Below are 23240 nucleotides of genomic sequence, written 5' to 3'. Positions count from 1 at the left end.
ACAAAACATGCATTGGCAGTATTTTTGCATTATTTTTGTATTGGTGTGACAAACTCCTGAAGATATAGAGTAGGTGAACATTCTGGATCTGATGTAAATCATAAATCACACATTTAGGCCACTGTCACCTTTGGCTTGATCACTTAGGGTTTAAAACTCTTTATTTTCGATTAAACTGCACTGATACAATGAGAACAAAACTTGATCTGAATAATATCACTACTGTCTTTTAGAGCTGCTTTACCCATACAGAGAAAACATGTATTTTATCTCACCAAAATAAAATATATTTTAAATATATGGTACATATAGGCCTAAACAGTGAAGATCAATGAAATATATTTTTGAAACTGAAAATATATTTTGTTTCAACCTTAAAATATATTTAAAAATGTATTTCAGGGGCAAAAAAATACATTTCCAATCTTACAGTCGACAATATGCAAATATGGGTGGAAGAAAGCCTAGTAGCTAGCAATCACACTACATTTTGTATCCATTAGCTAAATGTTAGAAGAATTTTAAACACTTACAGAAAACAACAACAACAACATGAATTTCCCATATTTTCCACACTAATCACTTTTGTTCACACGTGATCTTCCCAAAAAATACAGAGTGATTGATCACGGCAGAAAAAAAAGTCAAATTTACGGTTACTTGATCCTCAGCCTTTGTATTAGAAACACCCTCACAAATGTGTATTTTAATCTATTATTTGTTTGTTTGTAATTTAATGCCAGTGTATTATAACGTTTAAATGTACATCAAATAAAAATAAATAAATGAATAAAATCGCTAGATTTACAATGTTATTAACTGTAACGTAATTTGAATTAAAAACCACTAGCAGCACTCACGGACTTTTGGAGTACTGCGCATGCGCGTCATTTTGTTCCGTAACGGTCGTCAGCCAACCAACGGGAGTTCTCAGAGGTAAAGGTAAGAGCTATAACTTTATTTTCAGTCATCATTTTTTACATATGTACCGTTAATTGCTCATTTAGATGTATAATGTTTAGTATTTTTAATGTTTTGTAACTTTATTTGTCAATTTAATGCCCTGTTTTGTTTGTCAATCTGGAGACTGGACATCTGAGATAAGTTTTTAGATTTCCATTTTAGTTGTTTTTAATTTGGACACTTAGCAAAAACTACACACACACACAAAAAAATGTTTTAATCTTCAGCTGTATTATAGTGTTTGGTAGACCGTGAAACTTGCTTTTGATCGATGATGTTAACGTGAGCCTATCACTGATAGTGGAGCCTGTAAATTTTTGCTGAATTTAAATGTTAAAGATAAATTTGTTAATTCAGCACGTTATTGTAGTTCAGGAATATGCTGGTATTAATGGCGTTTCATTCGCTCAAATTTTCTATTTTTTATATATATCATTTAGGTTTAATATGTTGTTTACTATATAATACTGTCGTTTTTGTTCACTGTCTGCCGAATGACTAGCTGTTTTCGATGAACCAGTTGAGCGAATTTAATATCAGTTGAAATCAGTTCAGTGTTGATTCAGTTCTATTCATCTACAAAGCAGCTCTGTAGAAAACAGCGGTCATCGTCCAGCCCAGTATAGTTCTCTTTCAATTCTGTCAATCTCTGATGGTCTTCTCCTTCAAAAACAAAAAGCCTTAATATGTGTTTGATATGTCTACATTGGACATTTAAGGTATGATGCAATTCCTCCTACAAACAGAAGTGTCCTCGACGTCCTCCAGACTCACAGTCATGACTGCTGACCGTGAAGGTGTTCGGCACACCGCTCTCCCTCCAGCCTCTTCACAGCAGCTGTAAGTCACCCTCGTACTGCACCTCGGGCTCCTCGCAGGACAATCGTAGCCGGCGCGGAGTCATCGCGGCCTGGACACACCAGAGGTAATGTCAAATCAAAGACAAACGCTGGAGTCCAGAGCTCAGAGCGAACGCTAACCCTACAAAGACAGCGCGGACTGTTGAGACAGCAGATGTGGATCTGTGGATATTATTCATTGACATTACCAGTGATATTGTCTAATAATTGGGAACTTTGTTCCTGTTTTTGTAAGTTCGCATCACTCTGGATCTCTCGACAAAAACCCAATAGGTTATTTCCACTGGCTTTTGGATTATTACAGAAAATTAGCTCTGTGAGCAACGAAACTTTATGATTCTTACACGTGTTGTTCATCATGATATTCTTCACAAATATTGAAGCCTAAATTTAATCGTCCGAAGTCAAAAGGTAAATGTGGGCTATAAACAAACTACACCATGGTCAAATGACTTCAGCATTAGCCTACCATCATTAAACTCTTTCAGTCTTTATTTACAAACATTTTTGCTGAAAGTTTGAGTTGAGTGAAAGCCACTAGTGAGTAGATGAGTTTACCTGTTACCAGGCGAAGAAGCAGCAGAAACAAGTGATAGAAGCATTGCTGACGCATATTGTAGTCTTGCAATTGCAATTTTCTCAGCTTTTTGATCAAAATTTTGCTTTTTTTTTTTTTTTAATGAAACTTACCACATTCAAGTGTTTATAAAAGAAGAATGCATGAAGCTAGAATAATAATAATAAAAAAAGTTATTTCTTTTGATATTTTGCAAGTTCAGATATTCATACAACAAAATAATCTGGGGGCCATGAAAGTTTTGTGAAAACAATCAAAAATGCTGGCGCTGACAACTTTTGTTTTTTTATGTTGGTCGGAAAGAGTTAAAAACAAAGATTCCGAAAGGGTGTTTTCATAGTGATGCAATAGAAGAAGCATTTTTAGCTCCCGAAAAACCTTTCAGTGACCAGTTCTTAAAAAAAATATTTTTTCTTACAATGAAGGACATTTCAGTAATCTAAAGAACATTTTTCCTTTAGTGCAATGGAAAGGTTTCATGGATGTTAAAGGTACAATCTGTAAATTTTTATAGGAGGATCTTTTGACAGAAAAGCAATATAATATACATAACTATGTTTTCAGTGGTGTATAAAGTATTTACATAATGAACCAACATGTTTTTATTACCTTAGAATGAGCCATTTCTATCTACATACACCGCGGGTCCCCTTACATGTTAAATCAACATTTTGCGCCGGCATGTTAGCCTAAACACAGGCTTAAATTCTCATTACATCATTGATGGAAAACACTCTTATCAGAATAATGTCTGTTAGTTAAGCTCGTGTATATATTTAGTTAAAGCTGTTAAGTTACAAAGCAATATCTCATGAAGGGTTTTTCCTTTGTGTTTTATATAATGACCACTAGGAGGTGCTCTAGGCGCATGATTTCCTGAAGAGAAATACGTTCAGTTGAAAATTAAAGTAAAAGAGTGCCGCACGTTCGTTACCGTGAAATGAGAGTTCTGTGTCTTTATTAAAATCAACACATTAATGATTTATCTTTCATCCACCTACAATTAATTGGAATGTTATTTTTTTATTACTTGGCCCGCCCGACCCGCTGATTATCCACAGTATCGAACGGTTCGACAGTGGACACAGGCCGGGAACCTGCAACAGGACTGTGTCTGTGGAAAAGGGGTATCTGAGCATGTGACTGCCTGTCTGAGTTTTGTCAACAGCCGGAGACGGCACAAAATTTGATGGAGGCAACTGCCTCGTAATTCTCTATGCAGGAAAAACCCTGGAAGCAGAGACTGTTCTTTGTTAAAAGTAAGAAGAGTTGTTGTAGTAGAGTGTTGTTACCATGCTGTCATTTTACGCCGGACTGCTTCACAAACGAGGGTCAATTCAACGCTGGATTTGCACAAAAGATTAACATGACGGCACATGCTAGTCGATGAGTTGAATCAACTCCATAAATTTATCCACTAACCATTCAGAAACGTCTAAAAGTTGTAACTTCTTCCTGAGTCTCTCCATCAGTGTCGACTCCGGTTTGAACAATGTAAGGCTGAACACTTTCGTCATTTTGTCTGCGTGAGATTCTCCAGCTTTGTTGTTGTTGAGCGACCGAAGCGTGAGCTGTTAAAGCTCCACCCTCTTCTGGAAAATGGGCCGGGAGCAGCAGCTCATTTGCATTTAAAGGGACACACACAAAAACGTGTATTTTTGCTCACACCCAAATAGGGGCAAATTTGACAAGTTATAATAAATGATCTTTGAGCTGAAACTTCACAGACACATTCTGGAGACACCAGAGACTTATATTACATTTTGTGAAAAGGGCATTATAGGTCCTCTTTAAGAGTGTTACGTCGTGGTGTGAGTTAAAAGAATGCAAACTTTAAATCACTGCAGGATTGCACTGAAGTAGATTGCATATTTTTACCTTTTGGATGCATTACATGTTGAACTACAGTATGTTTTTAAAAAAGATACAGCAGCGGAGTGTGACGTTATACTGCAGCCATTGCCGCGGCTGTAGGTGTCTTCAAAGCAGTGCATACCAGTGGCTTTCTCAAGAATAATACATTCTCACTGGCATTGGGCTTGAAAACTCTTCTTGGTTCTAACTGGAACCTTTATTTTGAAGTGCATCTGGTAACCAAGAGCAGCTCTGCTGGAAAATGCAAGCCAGAGCATTCCTGATCAAAGCAGCCTGGAATGATGACATCACTCATGTCCCGTGTGGAGTGGTAATCCAATCTGAGCCACATCCCGTTGGAACTTTCGTCTTCCAGAGGGATTTGTGGGATTGATGCTGCATTGAGCGCGAAGAACAAATCATTCCTGGACAGGTGTCAAATGCAAGCGCTTCCATAACTGCCACTTTTTTTTATGAGAGCTGAATCTCGTTTGGACTTGATTTTATCTGCGCCGGCGAGGGACTTCTTGCATTCAAAATATTTCTCCTTTAAACCAGCTATATTTGCTAATAAATTGGATAGTTTGTCACAGTAGGATGTGTTTGGTATCGATTGCTCCTCATTTTCTGCTGTCTGCTGGCACCTGTCTGCGAGCTGTCAGGTGAGATGACATTAAACGAGCCCCTGACAGCTGCGGATAATGACCGCTGATGGAAGGAGGAGCTCCGGCGATTAGCAGACGCTCCGGAGAAAAAAATCTGACCTTTGACCTCAGACGGAGATGAATTTGTGAGTGGGTCACGGAGGAGAACGTTTTAAAAGGTAAGGTGTGTCGTTTCTGCACCAACAGAAATGCAAAAATAATGTCATTGGTCAGCTAAACGGAGCGTCCCGCCCTAAACCCATGTGATTGGTTGAATCAGAAGTTGATATGTTGGGTGCCTCAAATGAACAGATCAATGTTTCACTCTTCAGGAAGTCAAACTACCAATGACATTAAACTGACACACCAGAAACTATTCAGAAGACACACTTCAGCTTAAAAATCAAAGGACTCAAACAGTTGGGTTCTTTGGGAAGCTGAAAAAGGTAATCTTTCCCTCACAAACAAAAACGCACTCCTTTGGCGACATTGTTGAAAAATCTCTCGGCTTCCGTAACCTGAATGAAGCGCGTTAATGGGCGATCTTGCTCTCGCTCTGGGTGATGTGTGCGCACGCTTATCAGGGAGAAGTGCCCATACAAGGAATACTGCCCTTTATTACGTGATAAAGGCCATACTTGAAAAAAACTCTCTCCGAAATGTATCCGAAACTGGAAAGAAGTGTATATGGCACAGAAATACTCCATCATACGTCCAACTCGTATTTTGAAACTTTGGCCATATTTAGCATGAGAATCCAACTCTTTAACAGTGATAAATAAGTAAATAAGTCAGAATGCATGAAATAGCATTAGACCCCCCTTTAAGTGCACTTCTTTTTCATGAGGTGTACTAGTGTGAGGACCATCTAGAGCAGGGGTGTCCAATCCTGCTCCTGGAGGGCCACTGTCCTGCAAAGTTTAGCTCCAACCCCAATTAAACACATCTGAACCAGCTAATCAAGGTCTTACTGGGCATATAAACTTCCAGGCAGGTGTGTTGAGGCAAGTTGGAGCTAAACTCTGCAGGACAGTGGCCCTCCAGGACCGAGTTTGGACAGCCCTGGTCTAGAGCACTAGACACAATATCCACACAGTCGTTTCTGCTGATGTTTTTGGCTGGACTTCATCAGCTCAGAACAGCTGTCTGTCACAGTTTCCATAAGTTCACAGATACGCTTTAGACTTCTTTCTTTCTTTCTTTCTTTTTTCTGCAGCAGCAGTAATCAGTTATACACTATAATGTTTCTATAAGTAAGTGCAGAGGCGTCTGTCTCTCAGGCGTGTCTCTCTCTCCTTGTGTCTGTCTGTCTGACGTCCCTCTGAGCTCCAGCGGACGTGACAGCTTTCATTTACAGCGTTGGGGGTTTGAAACGCATTTCCCTCTCAACCGACAGCAATCTAAATGAGCGGAAAAATTAACCTTCTCACTGGACCACTGCACTTTGGAGCAGAATTCATCCATTTTTGGCTTAATTTTATGTTGCTTTTTGCTTTTTTATGTGGCAAATTTGTTGTATGAAAAGTTGTTTGTGATCGACACCATGTCCTAACCAGACGGGATGCGATAAGATTCCAGCAACAAGCGATTTGTCTGTCCACACCAGATGCGACGCGACTATGAGATGCGACAAAATCAATCAAAAACCACAGCCAATCAGAACAGCGCGTGGGCGGGAGTGCACGGCTCCAGAGAAAACCATCTTTGTCAGAGAATACACTTGTTTGTTCACAGTTTGAACGTTCTTGTTTCCATTTGTTTAATTTCAAGATCTGACGTGAATTATCCATTGTTGCTTTTAGTACGGCTACAAAGCTGGGAGCAATAAATGCAAAGGGCGAAGATGTCAATTTCCTAGGCCGGTCATCACTTTTGCCCTCTGCTTTATATATTTGATCAGCTGTAACGTGCTTCATTAGATACATATGGCTCTTTGTGTGTGCAGTCAAGTTATTTTTTAATAATCATCACAAATATCAAGGACATTTTCTGTCAAAAGGTATACAGCAGGTGAAATTCATCCTTTAAACGAGTCATATATGATTATTATACATATTCAGTCCAAGTGTTGTCTATCATAAAGTCCCTGAAAATGCTTCGACAATGAGCCGGATGTTTTGCGAGACGGTTTGAAGATCTAAAGACGTCGAGCGGGAGAGAGGAAAACAGTCTTGACACAGACATGTGAAACAGCTTGTCATGTGAAACACTTTCCTTAATATTTATATCCATTTACACTAATTAGTGAAAAACACACAGATGGTGCAGCTTCACAAACTCTCCGACTGTGAATGTGAATGTCATCACTGCCAGCAGAAGAGAAGAAGCCTGCGTTCGTCTCTTTATGGCTTCTAGCCCCCAATCTAAAATGTGTTTTCTACTTTTTTTTCCGTGGGATTGACGCTAAACGAGTGCACTCCGATAATGAAAAAGAGGGGTATTAACTAGTGAAACAATAGTACTTAGGTACCATATGCCGTGTGTTAAACGCTGTGAGACAGCTGTAATATCCCAGTGTTCCTGGAGACACGCCAGATAGCAGAAGAGCAACGTTCCACTCCGACTAAATGTTTCCAGCCATCAGGAAAAAGCCACTTTTCATGGACTGGCTTCCAGATGGAGGGCAGCAGTCTGTGTGTGTGTGTGTGTGTGTGTGTGTTAAACTATAGACCTTATTAGTGTGATGGCATCTAATAAAGCAGAGTGTAACATTTGATTGTGTTGTTGAATAAACACAGTACCTGTGTGTGTGTGTGTGTGTGTGTGTGTGTTTACGTGATGTCGTGTGTGTCCTGCTGGTGTTGAGATCTCTGGTGAACTGGGTTCTTCTTCCTCATGGGTGTTTATGTCTTTCAGCTGGAGGCGTCTGATCTCAGGCTGTTAGGAACGGCATGATTATCCCCTCTTTCATGTCAAACTGAGACAAAGATGTTTCTGAGACAGTCTGTTCAAAAATACAGTTAAACGGCAGAAGTTTAAGACACTTTAAAATGGCCCGTGTTACTGTGCGGATGCGACCAAACTCTATGCGCTGTTTGTCTGTGAAAACTCACCACCTCTATACTAAAGTGTGGTGTAGGTGGTTGCCAGGGTGTTGTTAGGCGGTTACTAGAGTGTTCTGAGTGGTTGCCTGGGCATTGTTAGGGTGTTTTGAATGGTTGCAAGGGTGTTGCTAACTAGGGTGTTCTGAATTAGTCACCAGGGTGTTGCTAGGTGGTAGAATGTTCTGAATGGTTGCCATGGTGTTGCTAGGCAGTTGCTAGGGTGTTCTGAATGGTCACCAGGGTGTTGCCAAGGTGTTCATAATTAGCCGCCAGGTTGCTACTAGGCGGAAGCTAGGATGTTCTGAATTAGTCGCCAGGGTGTTGCTAGCTGGTTGCTAGAGTGTTCTAAATGGTTTCCAGGGTGTTACTTGACAATTGTTAGGGTGTTCTGAGTGGTCACCAGGGTGTTGCTAGGATGTTCTGAATTAGTTGCCAGAGTGTTGCTAAGCAGTAGCTAGGATGTGGACTGCGAGGCAGTAGCTAGGATGTTCTGAATTAGTCACCAGGGTGTTGCTAGGCGGTAACTAGGATGTTCTGAATTAGTTGCTAGGGTGTTGCTAGCTGGTTGCTAGAGTGTTCTGAATGGTTAACAGAATGTTGCTTTGCAGTTGTTAGGGTGTTCTGAGTGGTGACCAGGGTGTTGCTAAGGTGTTCTGAATGGTTGCCAGAGTGTTGCTGAGTGGTTGCTAGAATATTCTGAGTGGTTCCCAGGGTGTTGCTAGGTGGTTGCTAGGGTGTTCTGAATGGTTGCCATGGTGTTGCTAGGCAGTTGCTAGGGTGTTCAGAATGGTCACCAGGGTGTTGCTAAGGTTTTCTGAATGGTTGCCAAAGTGTTGCTAGGCGGTAGCTAGGATGTTCTGAATTAGTTGCCAGAGTGTTGCTAGGCAGTAGCTAGCATGTTCTGAATTAGTTCCCAGGGTGTTGCTAGGCAGCTATGGATTTCTGAATGGTTTCCACATGGTTGACAGGCATTCTCTATGGTATTCTGGTAGGTTGCAAGTGTGTTGCTAGGAGGTTTCTAGGGTGTTCTGAGTGGTTGCCAGGGTGGGGTGTTTTGAATGGTTGCCTGGGGTGTTGCTAGAAAGTTTCTAGGGTGCTCTGAGTGGTTGCTAGGGTGTTCTAGGTGTTTTTCAGGTGTTTATCTCAGTGATGTTCTGGTCTATAGATGTGTCTGAGGGATTTTCAGCTGTTTTCTGGTCCAGTAGGTGAAAATGCTGCATCTGATCACATGGTAAAGTAGCAGCACAAACACACACTCAACTTTAACACTCAGTGCTAGAGGTTTCATCATGTCACTATCAGCACTAGTAATAGTAATCATCATAGAGTGCTTCAAGCAAAGACAACAAAAGTCTGTATGTTTTGTACTCAAGGGAGAAGCTCTTGATTTTACGTTCATTAGCGTACAACAATAGCTTTGTTCTCATGATTGGATATGTTCTATAAATACACGCATTACAGCAGCAGGCGTTTGAGGGCATATTACTGTGTTTGCTAAGAGCGTCCAGAGGCATGAGCTTACGAGTGCTGCTGGAACACAGACACATTTTCAATAAGTGCGTTTGCCCGCGGCGGAGATTAGCGGCAGGAGGACGGATCGGGCCCCGGCCGCACCTGAGCTGTGTTTGTGTAATCTCTTCTTGGAACGAATGAAGACTTCAGAGCGACACGCGCTAATAACACGCCCGTCCCGAGGCATCAGATATCAGCGATTGTGAATTTCTGGCACGATGAATTGACAAAATAATGAGGCTCTGGCAGGCCAATGTTTGTGCATCTCAAAGAAAAAGTACCGGAGCCATAATCCTTTTTTTTCAGCCACTCACGTCCCGGCATGTAGGCAGAATTTGCTTGAAAGGTAATGTTTTGGGTTAAAGCCGCATCAGGAAATCAGCAGTGCTTGAATTTTTCATGTGCGTTTTCCTCGCGAACACACGCGAGGAGGTGGTTGTTTTCGGGTTGCGTTTGTTTGGACTGTCTGCTGGCCATTTTCCCGTGTTTTCAAAGGGAAGCCGAGCAGCGTCAGGTTCACTCCTCTGAGCTTTCATAAAAAGGCTCAGATATTCTCAACTCATTACTATACGATGAGTATTGACTTTGGCCCACAGACATGAACAGATAAAATGGTGTAAGGTCTTGTCCTAAGCGATTACTCAGAATTACAAATCACAATCCTATCCGAATGGCCAGAGCGAAGGCCGGTGAACATCTGGATATGCGGGCTAAAAACACCCGCGTGCATTGATATTCCCCGGCCGCGGGGCGCGTTGCACACACATACACCCACCAGACGAGCGTGCATGACGGCATATTCCTCTCTGACAGTTGAGTTTTAATTGGGGAGATGGGTAGACTGTGGGCCGCTGTCACATGGCTGGCGATTTGAGGCTTTCTGGGACAGGAACCTCCATGGGGCCTGTCAAGCCGTCCTGACTCTCGGCGGGACTGCGCCGTGGGTGTCCCTGCTCATTTAGGATTGTGCAGACAAAGCACCAATTAAAAGAGGCCTTTAAACAATCGAATTAAACCCCCTGGGCTGATCCGACAGCCCGCAGGCCCGGAGCGGCGGGAAAACAGTGTGATTAGGAATTCCACATCCAGATAGATCATCTTAATTCTTACCGGCTCTATCAGTGTCTATTTACTCGTGACTCTGTGTCGCGTGTCAAACGCGTGAGATCATCGCGTTCGGCGGCCGGTTTTGTAGCGTGATTTGTGGCTGTGATTTCCAGTGCAAACATTTCACCATGTTTTGCATCCTTTCAGTATTTTATTTTTGTCCTAGTTGTTGCTAAATAATTGTGCATTAATGTCGAGCTTCTGGAAGAGAAAATTATTATTGTAGTTGTGTTTAAATTTGTATCTGATCGAATCGGCTTCTCATTTCTCTTTCTCAGCCTCACACTCACAACATTTGCATCACAAATGAAAATAAAATGATCCTATTATGAAAAGTAGCTAATTTAACACTTAAATGTCTATCTGTGTTTAAGGTTGTAGTTTTGGCCACATCAGAGGCCTTGATCTTCTCTGATGAATCCAATTAAAATCACACAATGTGATCGTTTTTATCATTTAATTGTACACTCTAAAAAATGCTGGCTTAAAAACAACCCAGGTTGGGTTAAAAATGGACAAACCCAGCGATTGGGTTAAATGTTTACCCAACATGTTGGGCAGTTTTATTTAACTCAGCTATTTTTTTAAAAATTATGGTATTGCTCACTTAAAATGAACCCAAAATATGTTGGAAATGAACATTTATTAATAAGTTTAATGAATAATAATTAAACAATAAACATTAAACTGCGTATTAATAAATGTTCACCTTTTGTTCACCTTATTATTGTTGCATCTAGTAATTATGTGTCTGATTTTTAATTTCCAATCTATTTTGGGTTCATTTTAAGCCAGACATATAGTCATAATTAAACAATAGTTGAGTTAAATAAAACTGTCCAGCAAACATTTAACCCAACCACTGGGTTAAAACAACCCAATCACTAGGTTTGGCAACTTGGGTTGTTTTTAAGCCAGCATTTTTAGAGTGTAGTACAAAACTATATTTATTATTCATTTTAATAAAATAATAATAAGAAAAGTTACACTGCTCAAAACACACAGGAAGTGACATAATTTGGACACTTTCTACAACATGGAAAGGACATAAATTAATAATTATTTCAGTTTCTTGATTTTTTTCACAATTATAGTGTTGATGCATTCATCAAGCTCAATTATTTTCAATTATTATATAATTGATGATAAGTTTATTGGTAAATGCAAACCAGGATTTGGCCTCAAATATACAAATACTATTTTTCCAACCTGAATTTATTGAAAAAAAAACAAAAAAACAATGTACTTAATTTTGATATTTAATGTTTAGTGCAAAAACATTGAAAAATGGCACAAATCAATCAATGTTTTAACCTGTATCCTTCCAGTTCAGTGCTAAAGTTTGGTGTCAGTGTTGCACACCTCATATAACATAAACAGAAAAAATAATATTTTGGTTGGCAATTATTTCAGCAGTTTTCACTGACTTTGTTTATTTTTTTTAAATTAGGAACATAAAGTCTATTTTACAAGAGCTTCAGGCCCTTTTTTTAGCCCTTTCATGGAAAGCTTGGATAATTAGCTGCAAAGACGTTGTTGTTGAGGTTTCGTGTGGCATCAGGAATAATAATAATTATAATAAAATCTTTTGCCGTTGGAGCTCTTTCAGTCAGCGGTTCTAACTCGGATGGAAAAAGGGACTCACGTCTGATCGGAGCTTATGCATCTGCTGGCGTGAAGGAGCCGCTGAGTGATATTCCTCCCCAAACTGATGAACCCTGCGTTTTTAAGAGCAGAGCATGTCTTTAATGTATATTTTAGTCACTCTCCTGCATTCCCCTCATCATATACATGAAGTCCATATGCCAGTTCCATATGGCCCAACGCCCTGCCCTGACAGCCTGATGGAGGGAGCTCATCCATCACTGCGGCATCGAGCGCTCGCTAGCCCAGGGTGGAGAGAGAGCCTGATCCCTCACACACACACACACACACACACACACACTGACGAGAGTTGAGACACAGAAACATACGCGGCTCGTCCTAGAGGGGGAGATGTCGGCATACAATCCAGACTCAGAGACTCAGGGTGGGGTCAACACACACACACGTGCACACACACACTCAAACACACACTCACATACGCACACACTCACACACTCTCTCATATGCACACACACTCACACACTCTCTCTCACATATGCACACACACACACACACTCACATACACACACACTCACACTCTCACATACACACACTCAAACACACACTCACATACGCACACACTCACACACTCTCTCATATGCACACACACTCACACACTCTTTCTCACATATGCACACACACACACACACACACACACACTCTCACATACACACACACACTCACACGCACTCTCACATATGCACACACACACACACAGACACTCTCACATACACATACTCACATACACACACACTCTCTCACATGCGTATACACACACACACACACACACACCTGCTGTGTTCTATTAATAATCATAATCACGTGAATAAATATGAAATCTTTTGTTTAATTGTTGTCATTTACTAAATTTCATATTTATTCATTCCTTTTGGTATCTAAACATAAACTTAAAGTGGTCTGCATTCATATGAATATTCTAATATTGATTACATTTTATATACGTTTTTCTTATGTTATTTTTCTTTGTCTTCATGACGTAACTACCATGATCTGGTTCTAGTATTTTATGTATCAAGGATATTTATCTTTCCCACCTTTTATTATATTGTTTCCTCTTATCTCTGTATATTTAAATGCCACACTGTCATTTCCCTTTTTGAACCTCATGTTTGTTGAAGTGCAAGCCTTATCAGAAAAATATCAGTTTTTATAAATAACTCTTTTTTTTATTGTGGGTACAGTGGGAAATATATATATATATATATATATATATATATATATATATATATATATATATATAATATATCTTATACATTTCGAATAATGAGTGGATTATTTGATGGTTGAATTTTAAAAAGATAGAAAGCATTTGTTGAAAGCATTTGTGTGCTGGTAATAAACACTCCAGACCTGTGAAGAAGAAGAAAACAGCAATATAAACAGCGAGAGCATGTACAGTGTATTTATAATGCTGGATTGTGACAAATCTTTGGGCGAAAGGTGAACATGACGAGGGCTGAGCTCTCACAGGAGAATCATCTAACCGTTACAGGAGGTGCTGCTTTACTCCTGCATGTCCTGATGGTTACAGAAGACGGTGGCCGGGGAATAATGCTACGAGTAACCTTAAACCCATTAAAAATAATCATACTCATTTGTAAGACGGGGTGGAGATGCATGTCTGCGCGCACTTCCTCACTGCAGCTGAACGGACGACAGACGATCCGCTCTGTGGCGCTCTGAGAGCATGAATTATTAAGCGTGTGTTAGGGGAGCAGGAGACTTTAATGTAATATGTGGTCTTGTTATTTGCTTCTACCTTTTGTAAGCGCTCAGGTTTAATTAAGGCTGCGGGACGGACTGTTTTTGGGCTGAGCCTCCGACACACACACACACACACACACACACACACACACACACACTGATTGAGCTTCTCTCTCATCTTTGTTTTTGATGAGTAAAACCTGTTTCAGTTTAATATTTTTTTATACAGTAACTAAAACAGACGATCAGTCTCTAATTAAAAATATTATATTTTTTCAATTTTCCAACTCATAAGAAGATCAAAATGACTACACTCTAAAAAAGTGCTGGGTTAAAAACAACCCAAGTTGGGTTGAAAATGGACAAACCCAGCGATTGGGTTAAATGTTTGACCATACTGGGTAGTTTTATTTAACTCAACTATTGATTACAAATGACTGTATTGCTTACTTAAAATGAACCCAAAGTATGATGGAAATGAACATTTCTTAATATGTTTAATAAATGAACATTTATTAATAAGTTTAATGAATAATAATTAAACAATAAACATTTATTAAATTGCTTATTAATAAATGTTCACCCTCTGATTATTATTGTTGCCTCTAGTAATTATGTGTCTGATTTTTAATTTCCAACCTATTTTTCATTTTAAGCCAGACATATAGTCATTTTTAATCAATAGCTGAGTTAAAAAAATCTACCCAGCAGGTTGGGCAAACATTTAACCAAATCGCTGGGGTCGTCCATTTTCAACCCAACTTAGGTTGTTTTTAACCCAGCATTTTTAGAGTGTATACAATGCTTTCATATCAACTACATACATACTAGTTAACGACACCTAATATAAAGAGGGAATATAAAATATGAATGTAAACAAATTAATTCTAAGAACATGCATGCATTGATACTCACACTCAGTCTCATGCTGTACGTGTTCCTCTGTTATCCTGTGATGTCATCAAAGGCTCCGCCCTCTGCAGATGACGGACAGGCGCATGTAAACACACTCAGTCGGGCAGCTCATCAAAGGCAGTGGCGTTGTTGTGGTCAGTGTTGTCCAACATGTGTCAGGCCTCATGTGTCGGGCGCTTTGATTCATTGAGAGTGTTCTCCTGACCTCTTAAACGGTGCCGCAAACGGGTGTCAGTCCCACCACAAAACACAGACTCTATTGATCAAAGCCCAGTGTCAAAACATCCGGATCACGGTGTCCTGACACGCCGAGGACGGTCGGATCATTCCCACCGTCTTCTGTGACACGTTCAGGGATCATTAGAGTGTTATTTGTTTGGTTACAGCTGGAGTCACAGGGCCGTACCTGACCATCACAAGCCTACAGCACTGCAGCGGTTCAGCCCCGTCACAGTCAGAATCCACAACACTCAACCAGCTTCAGTGTCAGGCAGCATATTTCTCTTTTCTCAGTCTCAGTTTCTTTTTTCATGTCCTTACTTAGTAAATATCATTGCACCACAGCATATTATACAGTACGTATTTTATTGCAATACAATATTTAATATATTTTAATGTGTAAAAATGTATTACTATGATTTTCATCCATAACAGAGCTGAAATGCTAAGCTTGATGATGAAATACTAATAAAGACGGAAAGAATATGAAGCATGTGGTCACAAACCGAAAGATCCAGCCATTATCTTTAATGGTGTAAATGTGACAATAACAGGGTTGAAGAGAAAGTGCAGACAAACACCTCAGAAAATACATAAAGCATTTCAGCACGAACTACACAGATATTAAAAAATGATTCAAATTTTAATGCATTCAAAATTAAAATTACTTCTCATGCCAGAGAGAAATCGAGGGGAGGAACTGCTAACTTCAGACCGCCGCCTGCGTTTCACTTGTAGCTGAAAAATGCTGTGACTGACTCCATAAACTGTCCATAAATAATCAGTGTACAATTCTGAGAACATATTTTAACATCCAAAGTATTTATATTCTGTATGTTTTTTAATGAAATAATAAAATTTTATGCAAGGCATCAGGCGTTTCCATCACGCGAAGAGACCGACGCGACACTCGTTTAGGTGACTCACATTGCACCCCTGTATGTTACTTTGCATAAAATTAAAGATATACAGAACAATAACGAATTTTTAGATAAAATAAAATGTTCACAAACCTGTATTTTACCAAAGACATGCACCAATTTGACGGAGCTGCACTGCTCTCTCCTGAAGAGGGCACAAAAAGCCTGCAATAAATAACTCAACCCCTGGGTTGTCACGTCTGACCCAGGAGCTGAGTAACACAAAAACTACCCAAACACTGGGTTGTTACGTCTGACCTGGGATCTGGGTGACACAAAAACTACCCAAACACTGGAAAAATAACCCCAAAAAAATGACCCAAAAGACTCGACCCAGGATTTGGGTAGAAAATATAACACAAGATTTTTTAGAGTGTAAATTTTATTCTGTATTCCTAGACGAGGAATACAAGAATACAGACGAGGCCATTTTTACCGTCATATCAAGCATATAGAGGAAGATTTCAGACACTGTAGTGCTTGCGTTTCATTGGCTGTTGTAAAGGCCTATGTGTTGTAAGCAGTTTTTTCAGGTTTCCTCCAGTCCAGCTGTGGGCAGACGAATAATGCACTTTTTGTTCTTGTTGTTGGTTTATTTTTTGCTCGAACGCACCAAACCTTCAACCTTGTTTTTTTGCATTCTTAACAGCAATGCCAGTTTTCTGCTGCCTTCTGCTTGCTACGTGTGCAACGCTTCCTGTACACGGCAGTCATTAAACACTGCAGAGCGAAGCTGGACGGATCTCACACTGAAGGCATTCCCATAGCAGGTGGTCCGTCTCACAATGCATCTGGACGCTGTGATGGTCAGATAACCTCTGCTATTTACAAAGTACAAACTCTGTTTGGACAAAAACTCCAAAAGCCGCCCGCTTGCCAAAAGCAACTTCTCGTTCTCATTCATGCTCAATCTTCCAGACCTGGGAAACGTCCCCAGATTACCCATGAGACTCCATAATAAATACAATTAAATCACATTGAATTAAATTCCAGCGTTTGTGTATTCCAGTTTCGAAAGCATGAAATGGACGCTCATGAGGCATTGCTATATTTTTGCTGTTCATGATGTATAAACAAACTGTTCCTCACGCAGCAGATCTAGTGTGATATCAGCCCTCGAAGTAGGTCAGACGGAGTGAAGACGATCAGCTTCACACGTGCTCTTTATTTACAGCGCAGTGACTGTTAACGCAGAGCCACTTAATCAAATGTGACCTGATGCATTATTTACCCACAAACACTGAGACTCAGATGCATGAAACCGAAATGAAAAGCCGAGCAACTTCCATTGAGAACAGACAGAAAACTCCAGGTGTTATGGACCTTCATGATAACTGCTTCTGGATTCTTCCGGACACTGGAAACGGAAGGTCCCCAAATGTACGTATATGTGTGTGTGTGTATGCATGTGTGTGTATAAATGTGTGTGTGTGTATGTATGCATGTGTGTGTGTATGCATGTATGTGTGTATGTATGCATGTATGTGTGTATGTATGCATGTGTGTGTATGCATGTATGTGTGTGTGTATGCATGTGTGTGTGTGTGCATGTATGTGTGTGTGTATGTATGTGTGTGTGTATGCATGTATGTGTGTGTGCATGTATGTATGTGTATGCATGTATGTGTGTGTGTATGCATGTATGTATGTGTGTGTATGTATGTGTGTGTGTGTGTGTGTGTGTGTGTGTGCATGTATGTATGTGTGTATATGCATGTATGTATGTGTGTGTGTGTGCATGTGTGTGTGTATGCATGCATGTGTATGTATGTATATATAAATGTATGTATTATGAGCAGCACAGCGATGCCGTTCTTTTAGAGCTGTATTATTTCTCTGCAGTAATGCATGATTATGTTTTCATTAAGGAGAAACAAAAAGAAAAATGGCATGTGAGTTAATGACTGGACAAAGACACACACACACACACACACACACACACACTCAGAGCGGTCGGTCAGATGCGACGTTAGACAAACGGTGCTACTGATAATGAATAAATTCACTCTAATAGTGGGAGGAGGGACCTTCACATTAATTGCTGTGAAATTTATCAGCATACTGCAGCAAGTAAGGAAATGAATTGATCAGAAAATCAATGGCTTACTCCAGCTCTCAGAAATGTAGCTAATGCTTAAAATCCCCTGCAAATCTGCTGAGAATAGCGAGCGGGGGGAGGACGGCGCGGGACGAGAGAGGCTCATCAATCATGACCGGCTGACACACAATGAAACCTGACCGGAGCCCGGGATGTTTTAATACGGCATCCATTAAAGCCCTCAAATAAATTGCAATTTGGAAAACAGAACATAATACCAGCCAAGGCTTCCTCATCCATCTTGCGGCGTGTCGTGTAATGTAATTGCGTTGTTAATTTATCCAGGAATTTCCTCGGTACACCATTTCTTCCACATTGTTTAATTTCCCAGTAGAGTGTGTGTTTCCAGCGCTGTCCGGCCTCAGACTAATGTTTCTGCTTAGCGTGGCATTAGCTCGAGGGCTAATCAAACCACTGGGAACCGTGACACTTTGTCAATCGATGTTCGGACGTTAGCATCGGTTCTGCACGTTTAATCAGTATTATCAACAGATACGTGTTACGAAGCATGGCCACACTTTACATTAGGTGGCCTTAACTTTATAACATTTTAACAAATGGTTAAGTACATTGTGTACTTAACCATTTGATACAATGTACTTATTATTGGTGCATTTATAGAACTTGCATTTAATTAACATATGAAACGTTACACTCTTAACTTGACCCCTAACCATTGCTCATCCAATCTAAACGCTATAACCCTACACCCAACCAAAACTCATTAGCAGTAAATGTGGGAATTTTCTAGAACAACATGCAGTTACACAGTGAATCCATAGTCTTGTAGGTATTTAATGTTAGTACATAGTAGTTAAAGTCACCTCATGTGAAGTGTGGCATGAAGCATTGTGTGTAATGCTGAGCTCAGTGTAAACAGACAGGGAACAATCTGAGGCTCAAACACACCACCATACCCAGATGCACAATACTGGGATTAGTGCTCAACAAATTGATTCAGTGTCCAGTGAGGTGTTTCCTATTATTTTTAAACGATGACCCTCAATCCTAAATGGTTACAGGCTTGATAAGTACGAAGATTATCTTTATAAATCAGCAGGAGTCCAGGGTTCAAGATGGCTTAAAATGATTTAAAACAAGACAAAATAAAGTTTAAAATGTGTGAAAACAGTTAAAAATCAATTATATTGAATTAAACTTGATTTAATTTTTTTTTTTTTTTTTTTTTCATGAAGAACATTCAGAACTGGAATTATATAATTTAATTATTTATTTATTATTATTATTTAATAATTTTATTTAATTACTTTACTATATTGCCACTCCTAGTTTTTGTTTTAGTATCATTAAAATACTATTATCTTATTTCTTAATATTTGAAATTTTATTTTTATATTTTCTCTTTTCATTTTAATTTTAGAATTTTTTTTAATAATTGTGTTGTTGTCACACACGTATTTGCAGGCAGGAAGACGAAGACAGATGAATAAAGTTCCAAATGTAGTTTAATAACAAGTAATCCAAAATCAGGCAGACAGGCATTAGCACAACACATCTAAATGTAACGATGACTGGACAATGAGTGAAAGCAAAGGCACAACTTAAGTAGCGAACACAAATAAGGTAATTTACTAAACACAGCTGAACTGAACTAACTAACTAACGTAACCATCAAAACAGATGAGTGGCGGGAAACAAAGACAAAGAAACACGTGGCTGAAGAAAACAAACCAAAAGTCCATCAAAACAGAAACTAGAACACAACAGTGACATCACGCCCCCCAACAGAACAACAGAGGGAGGGCCGGAAGGGGCTTTGGAGGGGGATGAGGAGATGGCGAAACGATGCAGGGAGGGGGACAAGGAGATGGCAAAACGATGCAGGGAGGCAGACGTGAAGTGATGAAGGCAGGATATGGTGAAGGGATGGTGATGGGAGGATGACGAGACCCCATTGGCAACAATGGAGAGATCCTGGACATTGCGGTGATGAGCATCGAAGGTGGAGCCAGAAAACCCGAGGGCTGGGGCGATGACAGTGTGACCAAGGACAGAGGCGATGCCGATGGGAAGGAGGAACCTGCTGCAGCCGAAGGGGTGGAGGGACGGAGCACAGCGGATGTCCGTGGTGGAAGTGGTGTTCCTGCTAGATGCTGGTAGACTACATCAACTTCGCCCTTGGGATAGATGGATCGTCTTTCACTGTGGGTGACAAGGAAGAGGATTCCGCCGCCAGGATCCAGCCCCACTCTACCTCCGTCACCATCCCAGAGCCAGACCCAGCACTCACACCCACCGCGGATAAGGAGCCAGAGCCCACTGCAGACCGAGACCTAGCTAATTCACGCCACGGAGATCAAGCCTGAGCTTATGCCTGCTAAGGAGCCAGAGCCAGCAGCCACATCTGTCCCAGAGGAGAAGCCTGAGGTCCCGGCTGACCAGGTGTGTGAGTCGGCCATAACATCCATTCCAGTGGGGGTTTTAGTGGACCGGGATACAGAGGAATGGCTGATAGACTAGGAAACCAAAAAAGTGCTTCCCATCCTGCCCTGTATGTTCATCACCTTTGTCCTCATCATCGCCGCTGGTCCTGTCCAACCCTAGTTCCTCGTTACCACCAACATTGTCCAGCACTGAGTTGTCCTCGTCACCACCATCCCAGACTATCAAGGTCCATCACCACCCAGTCCTCCTCTCCTGCATGCTCCACTGAAGTCAGCCCAGCCTTTCCCTTGGCTCCGCCTCCGCTGTCTCCCTTTAGCCCCTCAGCTCCACCATCATCCCTGCATCTGCCTTGGGGCTTCTGGTCCCCAGCTCTGCCCTGGAATGAGGAGTCCCAGGCTCTGCCTCATCTTTCAGAGCCCTCCACCTCGGCTCATCGACCAGTCGGCTTCGCCCTGGCTCCTCGCCCCCTCAGCTCCACCCGGGACCATCGTCCTTCCATCTCCACCAGGCTACCTCATCCCACTACCTTGCATCAAAAGATATTTCAAGATATTTCCATGAATAACCTGTGACATTTCTAACACTGACTGTAAGATTGCAAGAGGACCTATCATGTGGTCAAAGATACTTTGATGTCACTTACATGACAATAACCCTATTAGGTAACGCAAATGTTGAGGAAACATTCCATTTTGCAAACATTATGGGAACGTTACTTTTGAATGTTCTCTGAAAGTTCTGACACAAGTAGTAACATTGAAAAAATGTTAGATGAATGTCCAACTAAAACGTTTCAGAAAAAAAGGTTCTATGAACGATGTATAAATAACATTTTTGTGCTAACCTTTTGAGAATATTCTTAAAGACCAGATAACTTTGAACAAACATTCTATTAATGTTACTAGAAGAATGTTTGCTCATAATTTGCCAGAACGTTCTGAGAATGTTCCCTGTCAGTTGGGAATATGTCGTTATGGTCCTTCCATAGTTCACCATCAGTGTGGTACAGTAGAGACGCCGGTGCCTTTGAGGTCTCTTTTTAAGTTGCTGTGTTTTCCTCATCTGAGCGGCCATGGCTAACCTACAGCGAGGTGTATGAGAGACCATGTTCTTCACTGCGTGTCAGTCTGAACGGGCTGTTTTATCACCTGCTGTCACCTGGCCGGGGCAGGAAGGATTCCACACTGGGGCGGCGAGGAGCTGTCAGCACTCGAGTGGTGTGATCAAAGACTGACAGCACAGCTCGAGGAGACGCACCACAGACCAAACAAAGGCTTCACTGTGTGAGAGAGAGAGGCTTCTTCAGACTTGCACTCCACCTGCATCCTCCTGTCCACACCAAAACACGCACAGATCCTGAAACCACACGACGGCTGCGTGATTAAAGAATGGGCCAATGAGAGCCATCCGTGTCTGGGAAATCCCTGACACCACAAAAAAACTACATAGACCACCATTTCTACTCGGTGATGGTTCCTGGTCTTCATTTTGATCCCTGTGAGTTGACGTTTAGCAGAAAATAGGAGATTATATTTGGTTCAACAGTAAAGTTTCATTCGTCATCCGTAATGAAACAATTTTATATAAGCATTCTTTATATAAAATTGAATATGTAAGTACACTATATTGCCAAAAGTTTTGGGACACCTCTCCAAACCATTGAATTCAGGTGTTCCAATCACTTCCATGGCCACAGGTGTATAAAATCAATCACTTAGGAATGCAGACTGCTTCTACAAACATTTGTGAAAGAATGGGTCGCTCTCAGGAGCTCAATGAATTCAAGCGTGGTACCGTGATAGGTTGCCACCTACGCAATAAGTCCATTCATGAAATTTCCTCACTACTAAATATTCCACGGTCAACTGTTAGTGGTATCATAACAAAGTGGAAGCAATTGGGAACAACAGCATCTCAGCCACGAAGTGGTAGGCCACGTAAAATCACAGAGTGGGGTCAGTACATGCTGAGGCGCACAGTGCGCAGAAGTCGCCAACTTTCTGCAGGGTCAATAGCTACAGACCTCCAAACTTCATGTGGCCTTCAGATTACCTCAAGAACACTGCGAAGAGAGCTTCATGGAATGGGTTTCCATGGCCGAGCATCTGCATCCAAGCCTTAGATCACCAAGTGCAATGCAAAGCGTCGGATGCAGTGGTGTAAAGCAAGCCGCCACTGGACTCTAGAGCAGTGGAGACGTGTTCTCTGGAGTGACCAATCATGCTTCTCTGTCTGGCAATCTGATGGACGAATCTGGGTTTGGCGGTTGCCAGGAGAACGGTACTTGCCTGACTGCATTGTGCCAAGTGTTTGGTGGAGGGGGGATTATGGTGTGGGGTTGTTTTTCAGGGGTTGGGCTTGACCCCTTAGTTCCAGTAAAAGGAACTCTTAATGCTTCAGCATACCAAGACATTTTAGACAATTTCATGCTCCCAACTTTCGTGCTCCCAACAAAGCAAGGTCCATAAAGACATGGATGAGGGAGTTTGGTGTGGAGAACTTGACTGGCCTGCACAGAGTCCTGACCTCAACCCGACAGAACACCTTTGGGATGAATTAGAGCGGAGACTGTGAGACAGGCCTTCTCACCAACATCAGTGCCTAACCTCACAAATGCGCTTCTAGAAGAATGGTTAAAAATTTCCATAAACACACTCCTAAACCTTGTGGAAAGCCTTCCCAGGAGAGAGAGTTGAGGCTGTTACAGCTGCAAAGGGTGGGCCAACTCCATATTAAACCCTACGGATTACGA

At 41.1% G+C, this 23240-nt stretch overlaps 1 long non-coding RNA gene across 2 annotated transcripts; it reads right to left on the bottom strand.

Annotated features, from left to right (window-relative positions):
- Positions 1-143: 143 nt before the first annotated feature.
- Positions 144-15691, bottom strand: LOC127498644 (uncharacterized). Of its 2 annotated transcripts, none has more exons than XR_007925939.1 (2): positions 14846-15691; positions 144-1873 (listed from the first exon to the last, which is right to left on the bottom strand). It is a non-coding gene; the product is annotated as an uncharacterized LOC127498644 (long non-coding RNA). The 2 variants fall into 2 exon arrangements; XR_007925940.1 differs by lacking the exon at positions 14846-15691 and adding an exon at positions 12207-12776.
- Positions 15692-23240: the final 7549 nt, after the last annotated feature.

Source organism: Ctenopharyngodon idella, chromosome 17 (genome assembly GCF_019924925.1).
Source record: "Ctenopharyngodon idella isolate HZGC_01 chromosome 17, HZGC01, whole genome shotgun sequence".
NCBI lineage: Eukaryota > Metazoa > Chordata > Actinopteri > Cypriniformes > Xenocyprididae > Ctenopharyngodon > Ctenopharyngodon idella.
Note: the sequence above shows the minus strand (reverse complement) of the source record. Positions and strands in the feature narration are given on the sequence as shown.